The following is a 12,701-nucleotide window of genomic DNA, read 5'->3' on the forward strand; positions in this document are numbered from 1 at the left end:
ATGCAAACTTTATATGCCCCAGTACAGTGGAACGCCAGGGCCAAAAAAATGGGAATGGGTGGGTAGGGAAGTAGAGGGGAGGGTATGGGGGACTTTTGGGATAGCATTGGAAATGTAATTGAGGAGAAGATGTAATTAAAGAAAAAAATGTAAATAGGATTTGGGATAGTTTGGTTAGAAGGTAATGACTTTAAAAGAGAATTGGATTTTCTATTTTTCAGAAACCTAAAATAAAAGAATTGTTAACGTCTGGTAATAAAAAGATAGAACTGATTAAAATGGGAAAATATCAACTATTGACTCTGTGCATTATAGGACACTGCTATCAATGAGCCTAACTAGAATACACTCATGAAGACAGCACGAAATATCTATGTAATAATGACACTGGAATGGGAAATTTCTTTTTTTTTTTTATTCTCAATTCATCTGTACTAGACAATAGGTCTTCCTAGTTTTTACCTTGTTCTGCCTGGCTCTGTCTTTCACCTTTTTCTTGTTTTATTTCAAGACCCATGAACAACTGATAATTACCAATGTGTACCTTATCCAAAGGCCCAATATCTTTCACACTGTGGATTTTGGAACCTATTTTTTCTATAGTGCAACAGACTCTGTTTCTCTCTAAAATACGCTCATTTCAGAATTACCCCCATGAGTTTTCACAATGGCAAAAGTACTATGTTGTCAAGTATGAGGACAATATTTAGGGCACATGCATTTTCCCTAATCTGTAATATTGACTCATTCTGAGTAAACAGCCAATATTGACTGGGTTCATTTTAGTTTCTTTATCTTAGAACAATAGCTTCAAAGTATCTGCAATCACAGTCACTTGAAAACTAACTCGCTTAGGCTTCACTTCCTACTATCCATGTATGTGGGTGACTCAGCCCACAATTCAACATATTGAAACATTGCAGATGATTCTTCTATGTCATCAGATAAAGGAGTCTGTGTCAAACACTTTTACAGCTTAGGTCAAGAAGGAGGGACGCCATCTGAATATTAACCACTACAAATAGACTCTCCTATAACTATCACATTATTCTGTCTCACTTTTTATAATGAAGATGACTCTTCTCTCTTCCTGCCCACAGGAAGATATCTGCCTTAATGTGGATAAACTCTCTGTGTGTATGTGTGTGTGTGTGTATGTTTACCAGTACAGATTCATTTCCTGTTTATAATACTGCAGGAAACATAATGTATCACTGTGAACTGATTATGCATACATTAAATACAAAGAAATTGTTATCTCAACTAAGTCCCTATTTATAATAATGTATTAATATCTCAATGTTATTGTTATGGCATTTAAACTTTTACATGTATGTAATTTACAGAAAATCACAGAATAAGGATTACTGTGACAGCTGGAGACCTCAAAGTTGCAAAATACATCTTTAAGTTCTGAACAACTTCTTTTGTACCATAAGCTAACAGAATGCTGGAATAAACATTCATTCAATTATTTGTCAATTAGTTTTATGATTTGAATATCCACATATTGGATGTGTATCACATTTTCTTGGGTTATTGACACTTTTGTGGGTTGTTTTCAATAAGTCAATCACATACATCTTGAAAATGCAGCAGCAACTGAAGAACTAATTAAGGAAAGTGAAAGGGGCCTGACATCCAGATAACTACAGAATTAGACACAGAAAATATGAATATTTTCCCACACATTCTTACAATTTGATACAGCTGGCCTGCTGTAAGCTCATGTTCCCTCAAGATAAGCAATTTCACAGCATTACAGACATATAACTAAGCTCTCAAAGGTCATATTTGGTGGCTTAATATTTTCTAAACAAGTACAACTAGATTCTGGAAGGAGCTTTAAAGGCACCAAGCTGCTTTTGAAACAGTAACAGGACAGACCCTAAAAGTATGCATGCAGCTCAATCCATGAGGTCTAATCAGCAGAGAAGATCTGACAGCACCAAGCTTATTATTTTAATAATGAGAAACGTGTTCAGAGGTGAAAGCAATCTCTAACAAGAAGAAAAGCGAGAGAATATGATCACAGCAGTCTTCACCTGGATATTTAGCATTTCATATGAGACAGATACTTAGCATTTCATCATTTACTTTTGACTTTGATATATGAACTATGGATATGTATATATGTAATGTAGGAATGTGTGGTAAAACATTCCATTTAACAGAAAATGTGTTTTATTTCACAACCGAGACTATCATGTAATGTAGGAACCTCAAGCCGGTACATGTTTTTAAGTCACTTGATCCTGTTTATTAACAAGTATTCAAAATGTACTATCTTTTGAAATCAATGAATGATAAAATTAACTTGTAAGTGGTAGAATTGTTTGAAGTCCATTCAAAAGCCACTAGTATTACTATTGTATATGAATGCGTACCATGGTGCAAGTGTGGAACTCAAAGGAAAACTTGGTGAAGTTCATTGTCTGTTATCTCCCATGTTGTATCTGGGGATGAAACTGAGGCATCTTACTATTCCATGCAAATATCTTAAATAAAGTTCTAAAATGTATATATTTTTTAAATCAGTGGAAATTAGTATAGCAGTTTTACCTCCAAAAATATTTACTATATTTGTTGAAAATGGTACTGGATGTGATTATAATTTACATAACCCTAACCCTAACCTTCATTGTCAGGCTACTCCTAGCAATGCAGCTTGAAAAAAAAAAAAAGATCTATTACCAAAATATAAAATTATCATTTGAACATTGAAACAAACATGAAATTTTTTTTAGTTTAATATAGGAATAAAAATTTGACTTTAAAATTTTCAGAGACCAGAAGTCTAGAAAATAAAAGTAGTATAAAAAAACAGATTTATGTTTTCTGATATCATATAAATCCCGATTACTTAAAAAAGCAATTTTATCTTGACTTCATAAAATCTCTACTCACCCAGTAAGCAAAAACCCAAGTACCTTCCTAATTTTTTTCAAGACCTCAATAGAAATTTTCCTGATTGGTAATGTTGTAAGTCATAAAATCACATTTGATAACCATAGACCAACTGAAAACATTTAACTACAGCAAAATTCACTCTTGTCCTGTGAAGCAGGAAGACAGGAGATTTGAGATAAATGGCAACGAACTCTTATCAAAACTTACTTAGAAATACATTCACATTCACAGGCTCTCAGGGTTCCTTGGATAAAGCCATTTCTCAAAAGTAGAAAGTGAGTATTTGATGCTATCATTTTCCCAGCGGCATACTGGAGGAAAACAAGGTGAATAGCTAAGCTCCCAGATGTATAGAGGTGATGGGAAAGACAGAGTGATTCCGTGAAACATTGGGTGAGAGAGTGGAGCAAGCTCTGTGTACTTGAGGGAGAATGTTAACTAACAAGAAACGTTGGTGGGACCCAGTCTAGTGGCTATGTTTCAGGGAAATGCATGCACCATCTGCAAGGCTAAACTGAAAATGACAAGCCTCTGAGGCAGAGAGAATAAATGTTCAATCCATTTGGCAGATAAAGCAGGTCATGGATTGGTTTATTTAGCTCCAGTTTCACATAAACAATACACAAGCAGAAGCAATGAACCATTGCTAAATTCGACAGGAAATTCCATTTGGGGTTATTTCTCTGTTCAGGCTTCACACGGTCACCGGTCCCCTGCTCCATCTCTTTTGTCATCTCCTTTATTGCCAAAGCTGCCTGCTTATTTTGGAGGATCAGATAACAGAATGTACTTAAAAGACATATAGTCTTTCCTATAGGAAATATGAGCTATAGATTTGCAAAGACTAAACTTATTGTATTTTTATTGTAGAAGCTTGTATGCAGAGAATAAAAAGATAAATACTTTCAGAGTTGTAACAAAAAATACTTGGCATATATCTGGCTAGGAGAAATACATGATCCTAACATGTCATGGTAATCTGCACATTGAAATCTTAAATAGCGTTTGAGTACACTGAGCAGTTAAGCATCCAGAGACAGCAGCCCCGCATGTCCCCAACCTTTGATCCTGAAGTAGACTCATTTTCTTTTGACTGTGTAGCAGAGTGAGAGATTCCAGCTCTGCTTGACTAAAGTACCTATTTTACAAAGTTTCATACAGTTCTAGAAAGCAAAGACTCACACTTTGTATATTAGTTTTGATAAAAAAAAGAAGAGTACATTTTTTTTCACCTTCAATCTTTTGGTGCAGGTAGCCAAATTAATATATGTTGATTACACATCTTCCTCTCATTCTTTTTATAGTTATGTAGTCTCTAACTTTTTAAATAAGAATTATTTCTCTTTCACATATTTACTTTACATCTCCCTCCCAAACACCCATTCTCACAAGCCTTCTTCCCTCCCACCTCCTCTTCTCTGATGGGAAGGTCCCTCCCTCTGGTATTCCCCAACCCTGGCCCTTGGCACTGTCCCATTGAGGTAAAAATAAGGCAGCCCTGCTAGAAGAACATATCCCATGTACAGGCAACAGCTTTTGGGTTAGCCCCTTCACAAGTTGTATGGGACCCACATGAAGACCAAGCTGCACATTTGCTATATATGTGCAAGGAGGCCTAGGTCCAGCCCAGGTAGGTTCTTTAGTTGATGATTCAGATTCAGAGAGCCCCAGGGTCCAGATGAGTTGACTCTGTTGGTCTTCCTGTGGAGTTCCTATCTCCTCAAGGTCTGAAATACTTCTTCCTATTCTTCCATAAGAGTCCCCAAGCTCCATCCACTGTTTGGCTGTATATGTCTGAATCTGTCAGTCAACTGTTGGGTGGAGTTTCTAAGATGACAACTTGTTCTTGCCTGCAAGCATAACAGAGTATCATTAATAGTGTTATGGTTTGGAGCTTGCCCATGGGATGGATCTCAAGTTAAGCGATTATGGACTAGCCATTTCCCCAGTCTCTGCATTACCTAGAGACAGAAAAAAATTTAAGCTGAAAGTTTGTGATTGAGTTAGTGTCTCTATTGCCCCTCTAAGTGACATCCAAGCTTCCCCACATGGGCCTTCCTTTTTAAAAAAATTTTATTAGGTATTTTCTTTATTTACATTTCAAATGTTAACCCCTTTCCTGGTTTCCCCTCCAAAAACCCCTTATCCCATTCCCCCTCCCCCCGATTCTATGAGGGTGTTCACTTCACCCACCCACCCATGCCCGCTTCCCTGTCTTGGCATCCCACTACACGGGGGCATCAAGTCTTCCCAGGACCAAGGACGTCTTCTCCCATTGATGTCCCACAAGGCCATGCTCTGCTACATATGAGGCTGGGATCATGGGTCGCTCCTTGTGTACTCTTTGTATACACAAGGTGGTTTACTGCCTTGGAGCTCTGTGGGGTCTGGTTGGTTCATGTTGTTCCTCCTATGGGGTTGCAGACCCCTTCACCTCCTTTAGTTCTTTCTCTAAATTCTCCATTGGGGACCCCACTCTCAGTCCAATGGTTGGCTGCAAGCATCCACCTCTGTATTTGTCAGGCTCTGGTAGAGTCTCTCAAGAGTGGGCTATATCAGACTCTGTCAGCAAGCACTTGTTGGTATCCATAATAGAATATAAAGTTAACTCAAACAAATCAGTAGCCTCTACTCAAAGGACAAACAGGCTGAGAAAGAAATTAGGGAACTGACACCTTTCACAATAGTCACAAATTATATAAAAATAACTTGGTGTGACTCTAACCAAGCAAGCAAAGGATCTGTATGACAAGATGTCAAGTCTCTGAAGAAAAAAATCAAAGATGATCTCAGAAGATAGAAAGATCTCCCATGCTAGTGGATTGGCAGGATTAACATAGTAAAAAGGCCATCTTGCCAAAAGCAATCTACTGATCCAATGCAATCCCCATCAGAATGAAATCAAACTCAGTTCTTCATAGAGTTAGAAAGAACAATTCTCAAATTCATTTAGAATAACAAAAAAAAAAAAAAACCAGAATGCAAAGAACTATTTTCAACAATAAAATAACTTCTTGGGGAATCACCATTCCTGACCTCAAGCTGTATTACAGAACAATAGTGATAAAAACTGCATGGTATTGGTACAGAGACAGGCAGGTAGATCAATGGAACCAAATTGAAGACCCAGAAATGAACCCACACACCTATGGTCACTTGATCTTTGGCAAATGGTGCTGTTTCAACTGGCCATTAGCATGTAGAAAAAAATTGATCTATCCTTATCTCATGTACAAAATTCAAGTTCAAGTGGATCAAGGAACTCCACATAAAACCAGACACACTGAAACTTATAGAAGAGAAAGTGGGTAAAATCCTCAAGCACATGGGCACAGTTCAAAATTTTCTGAACTGAACATCAATGGCTTATGCTTTAAGATGAAGACCTGATAAATGGGACCTCATGAAATTGCAAAGCTTCTGTAAGGCAAAGGACACTGTCGATAGGACAAAACAGCAATCAACAGAAAATAATAGATATATTAGTCCTTTACTGACGCTATATCTGATAGAGGACTAATATATCTAATATATCCAATATAACATATATATATATATATATATATATATATATATATATATATATTCAGAATATGTTTTAGAGAACTGAAGGACCTAATATGAAGCAGAAAATGTCTCTGTTGCAATAAAAGACTTTGCTCCTTGGACAGTCTTGGAGCAAAGTTGGTATTCAGTTCTCATATGAAGGAAAATTAGTTTCAGTGCCTAGGAGATAATCCAGCAAACTGCTCACTTTCCCACTTCATCTACAGAACCATGATAAAAAGACACCTTATACTGTTCAAGTTCAACTGAGAATTCATGTGATTAGATTGAATTAGCTAATTGATAATTCTTATAAGCAAAAAATTGTGAATTGGAAGGCAATTTTAAGATGTTAACAGTATTTATCTAAAAGGAACAGTCTAAGTGAGATAAATATTCATCAAGACTTTTAAAAATAGCTGCACATTTATAGAATTAGAATATTTGTAAAATGAATAATACATTTTAAAGAAGAGTCAATGTTTAAATTTATAAGTTCAATAAACTCAATATCATTTAAGAAGACTCAAAATAGTCTTTTATTGAAATGGTAGCAATCAACATTTAATTAAAAACAGTTTGCCTGAGTCATGTTAAGATTGACTTTAAAACTAAAAAGCAATTTTATTCCTGAACTTAAATTTAGTTATAAAAGACTAGAATGACTATTTTATTTAAAATATAGAATCATAGTATAGCAGGTGCTGTTTTGTGTATTCTGAAAGATGACAGTGAGAAACTCCACTCTAGAGAACTTATAAATGTATCTCTAGTCTTCCTTCTCTGCTTCTCTACATATTTTACATCTAAAATGTAAATCATGAAAAACTGAGTTTCAGCTGTGAAGGCAAACAGAAAAGAAATATAAAAACCAAAGACACCCCAAATGAAAAAGAGGCCACCTTCTACTACTCAATCATTAAGAACAGAATGTGACATTGAGTAGGTAGAGCTGAGGAGACATTGGCCTTAGTTTACCTACCTGCAAGTGCCAGGGTTGTTTATGGCTATCCTCGTGGGATACTCCAACTGAGAAAGATGTGGAGCCAAAGCTCTATTGGTCTCATAAATATTATGAGAAAAAAGGAGTAAAAGACAAAAATATCAAGTGAGAAGAAATTGCTTAGTAATAACTTTCCCAGAAAGACTCAAGCAAATATTCCTGGGCACCTAACCATCTAAAAGCATGTCTCATATACTCATATAGTAATAAAGTAAGATATAGTGAAAACAATTGCCTAACCTTGTAAGCTCATCTATGGAAGAGGGGCTTGGATATGGAAATTTGATGCGCTAGCCAATGGTATATATCAAAGTGCCTAAAATATGACATCCATATAATACATGAAATAATTAGATGCAAGCAGAAGTTCTGTTTTCCTAAGCTAGCAGACAAGTCTGAAAGGATGCTGATAGCAAAGGGAGATTCATTGGTTTATAAGTCTTTCACCATATGCAATATGGTAGACTACAGAAAGAAGGGATAAGTTACCATATAAGAAACATTTATAATGATTTCCATACTGGAAAATGGGATCCTGCTACTTAGAAGAACATGAATTTAGAGTATATGATTTCCTGTTGAAAGAACAATTATCCAAAAGTTTAACTGTTTGAAAGTTACTTGAATTTTGATGTTCAACTATTTCTTTGTATTATTATTATTCCTTAATCCTTTTTTACAGTCCACTCTTCATCCTCCTCCTGGTCTGCAAACCCCGCAACTACTCCCTATCTCTTACCTCCTCCCCGTCTCCAAGAGAATGCCCCCCATCCCCACCCCACCAGACCTCCCCACTCCCTGAGGCCTCAAGTCTCTTGAAGGTTAGGTACACTTTATTGCAATTTTCTTGTGCTAGGAATTAGGCAGAGTTTAGCTGAGCTCTTTCCTTAGTGTCTCACAAGGTTGCATTCACAACACTTGGTAGGGCTGTGTCTGAGGATGGAGGTCATCTCCCAAGCTCAGATGTAAGTCAGGAAGTCATTTACCTGGAGCTATGGTACTGATGAGGACTTATTCATCAAACCAGTAGACTAGGGATGTTTCACTTAGGCCAAAGCAAGTGTTAGGTTTTTGATAGGTTAAAGTAAGGAATAAGAACCTTAATTATATTTTTAAAATGCCATTGCTTGATAATATTATTTTACAAAAGTGATCACTGTTGTTCCTGTAGTGTCTATCACATTTAGGTGAAGGACGGAAGAGCTACCCAAGGTGCATCTGTAACAAAATCTGGGGATGTGTGGGACTCTCATTCAGTTCTACTGCTAACGTATCTGTGAGAATGGGCAAAGCTCCTCAGTGATACCATTGACAACATTGGCCAGGAGACTCCAATCGTTAAAGTCAACTTAAGCCAACAGTTCTCCTCTCCTGGGTCCTGAAGGTCACCTGACACCATCAGAAAACACTGATGTTTATATTAAGATTTATAACAGTAGCAAAATTACAGTTACTAACTAGCAACTAAAATGATTTTATGGGTGGGGGGGTCACCTCAACATGAGGAACCATATTAAAGGGCAGCAGCATGAGGAAGGTTGAGAACCACTGCCTTAATTAGAGTTTCCACAGTGTTGGAAAACAGTACTTTTCTGTACTGCAACCTATTTTTCTTAAGCCCTATTTTGCAGTTACTGGGGTTTCTCCCTAGGCAATAACTCTCCGCTGTGCTTCATCTCCAGCATCCTTGACCAATTTTAAACAACATAGAAAATATATTTTTCTCGGGCTCCACTTTACTAGAAAGTATATTCAGAAAAACATATCATAGGAATCTGCTGTTATTTTCTATAAGCCTAAATGATAATGTAAAAGTGAAATTAGTTTTTAGGTGGTTTTTTACTTTGTGTGTGTTTGATTAGGAAGATAATATACCCTGGGGAACCTGCCATGGTCAGACAATGACTTCTAGAAGCAGATTGACTCTTACATGTGCAGTTTAAAAGGACTGAAATCAAGTCAAGAAGCTTGACTATAAGTGCTTTTATCCACTGAGCCACCTCACTGGTCCTACTTACCATTTCCTTTATAAACGGCATATAAATTCTAGAGCTAATTAAATATATTTTATATTATAATTATTGTCTCTTTTTGCTTGAAAGAAAAAAATCAACACAGTGCATGAATTCTGATGTGAAAAATGCTACATATATATAACACATATATATGTTCTTATTAGAAATAAACCCAGAGAAAAACTTATATTGTGAAAAATAAGAAATTACAAGTAACAGATTCTGCCAAGACTGGCCTGCGCAGGTGAGAGTGTCGAGTGCAGAGGCTAGCAGCTTCTGGAACAGGCAGAAGTCACAGAGCTTCTGGGGCAGACCTTGTGTCAAGTTCTAGACACCCAGGCACCTTCCCTGCCAGAGGAGAGGTGTCTGCCCTGCATGGAGGGCTTTGCCACAGCATCTGGGGGAGCCATCTTGGTTCCGGGATTCCACCTAGACTAGTCTGCAGAGGGGAGAGTGTGGACTGCAGAAGCTAACAGCTTCTGGGTCAGGCAGAAGCCACAGAGCTTCTGGGGCAGACTGCATTTCAGGCTCCAGATATGCAGGCACCTTCCCTGCCAGAGGAGAGGTGTCCTCCCCACCCTGGAGGGATTTGCCACACCATCTGGGGGAGCCATCTTGGTTCCGGGATTCTGCCTACGCTACTCTGAACAGGTGAAAGTGTGGACTACAGAAAATACACTGATTCTGGGACAAGCCCTGTTTCAGGCCTTCATCTCCTGCCAGGAGGCAGGTCCAAATGCAAGATATCTGTACACCTTCTCTGCAAAAGGAGAGCTTGCCTGCAGAAAGTGCTCTACCCACAGAAATTCGGGAGCGAGCAAGTCTTATAGATCTGCTGATAGAGGCTAACAGAATCACGAGAGGCACAAGTTCTAACCAGAGTCAACTATAACAACTAACTCCAGAGATTAAAAGATGGCTAAAGGCAAACATAAGAATCTTACTAACAGAAACCAAGACCAAACACCATCATCAGACCCCAGCACTCCCACCTCAGCCAGACCTGAGTATCCCAACACACATGAAAAGCTAGACCTGGATTTAAAAACTATTGCATGATGACAGTAGAGGACATCAAGAAGGACTTTAATAACTCACTTAAAGAAATACAGGAGAACACTGCTAAAGATTTACAAGTCCTTAAAGAAAAACAGGAAAACAACCAAACAGGTAGAAGTCCTTAAAGAAAAACAGGAAAACACATCCAAATAGGAGATGGAAATGAATAAAACCATACTAGACCTAAAAAGGGAAGTAGACACAATAAAGAAAACCCAAATTGAGGCAATGCTGGAGATAGAAACCCTAGGAAAGAAATATGGAACCATAGATGCAAGCATCAGCAACAGAATACAAGAGATGGGAGAGAGAATCTCAGGTGCAGAAGATTCCATAGAGAACATCGGTACAACAACCAAAGAAAAATGCAAAATGCAAAAAGATCCTGACGCAAAACATTCAGGAAATCCAGGACACAGTGAGAAGACCAAAGCTTTAGATAATAGGAGTAGATGAGAATAAAGATTTTCAACTTGAAGGGCCAGCAAATATCTTCAACAAAATTATAGAATAAAATTTCCCAAACCTAAGGAAAGAGATGCCCATGAACATACAAGAAGCCTACAGAACTCCAAATAGGCTGGACCAGAAGAGAAATTCCTCCCGACACATAATAATCAGAACAAAAAATGCACTAAATAAAGATAGAATACTAAAAGCAGTAAGGGAAAAAGTTCAAGTAACATATAAAGTCCGGCCTATCAGAATTACACCAGACTTCTCTCCAGAGACTATGAAAACAGGAAGATCCTGGACAGATGTTATACAGACACTAAGAGAACACAAATGCCAGCCCAGGCAACTATACTCAACCAAACTTTAAATTACCATAGATGGAGAAATCAAAGTATTCCATGACAAAACCAAATTCATACATTATCTTTCCACGAATCCAGCCCTTCAACGGATAAAAACAGAAAAAAAAAAACAATACAAGGATAGAAACCACGTCCTAGAAAAAGCAAGAAAGTAATCCTTCAACAAACCGAAAAGAAGACCGCCACAAGAACAGAATGCCAACTCTAACAACAAAAATACTAGGAAGCAACAATTACTTTTCCTTAATATCTCTTAATATCAGTGGACTCAACTCCCCAATAAAAAAACATAGACTAATAAACTGGCTACACAAACAGGACCCAACATTTTGCTGCTTACAGGAAACCCATCTCAGGGAAAAAGACAGACACTATCTAAGGGTGAAAGGCTGAAAAACAATTTTCCAAGCAAATGGTTTGAAGAAACAAGCTGGAGTAGCCATTCTAATATCAAATAAAATCGACTTCCAATGCAAAGTTATCAAAAAGACAAGGAGGGAAACTTCATACTCATCAAGGGTAAAAATCTTCAAAGAGGAACCCTCAATTCTGAATATCTATGCTACAAATGTAAGAGCAGCCACATTCGTTAAAGACACTAGTAAAGCTCAAACCACACATTGCACCTCACACAATAATAGCGGGAGACTTCAACATACCACTTTCATCAAAGGACAGATAAAGGAAAAAGATACTAAACAGGGACACAATGAAACTAACAGAAGTTATAAAACAAATGGATTAAATTGATATCTACAGAACATTTTATCCTAAAACAAAAGAATATACCTTCTTCTCAGCACCGCATGGTACCTTCTCCAAAACTGACCATATAATTGGTCACAAAACAGGCCTCAACAGATACAAAAATATTGAAATTGTCCCATGCATCCTATCAGACAACCATGGACTAAGGCTGATATTCAATAACAACATAAATAATAGAAAGCAAACATTCATGTGGAAAATGAACAACACTCTTCTCAATGATACCTTGGTCAAGGAAGGAATAAAGAAAGAATTTAAAGACTTTTTAGAGTTAAATGAAAATGAAGCCACAACATACCCAAACTTATGGGACACAAGGAAAGCATTTCTAAGAGGGAAACTCATAGCTCTGAGTGCCTCCAAAAAAGAAACTAGAGAGAGCACACACTAGCAGCTTGACAATACACCTAAAAGCTCTAGAAAAAAGGAAGCAAAATCATCCAAGAGGAGTAGAGGGCAGGAAATAATCAAACTCAGGGGCGAAATCAACCAAGTGGAAACAAGAAGAACTATTCAAACAAACAACCGAAGGAGGAGCTGGTTCTTTTAGAAAATCAACAATATAGATAAACCCTTAGCCAG

At 37.4% G+C, this 12,701-nt stretch overlaps 1 pseudogene; it reads right to left on the reverse strand.

Moving 5' to 3' along the window:
* Positions 1-2,432, reverse strand: part of LOC110310767 — a 6,310-nt pseudogene extending 3,878 nt beyond the window's left edge.
* Positions 2,433-12,701: the final 10,269 nt, after the last annotated feature.

This window comes from Mus caroli, chromosome 15 (genome assembly GCF_900094665.2).
Source record: "Mus caroli chromosome 15, CAROLI_EIJ_v1.1, whole genome shotgun sequence".
In the NCBI taxonomy this organism is placed as follows: Eukaryota; Metazoa; Chordata; class Mammalia; order Rodentia; family Muridae; genus Mus; species Mus caroli.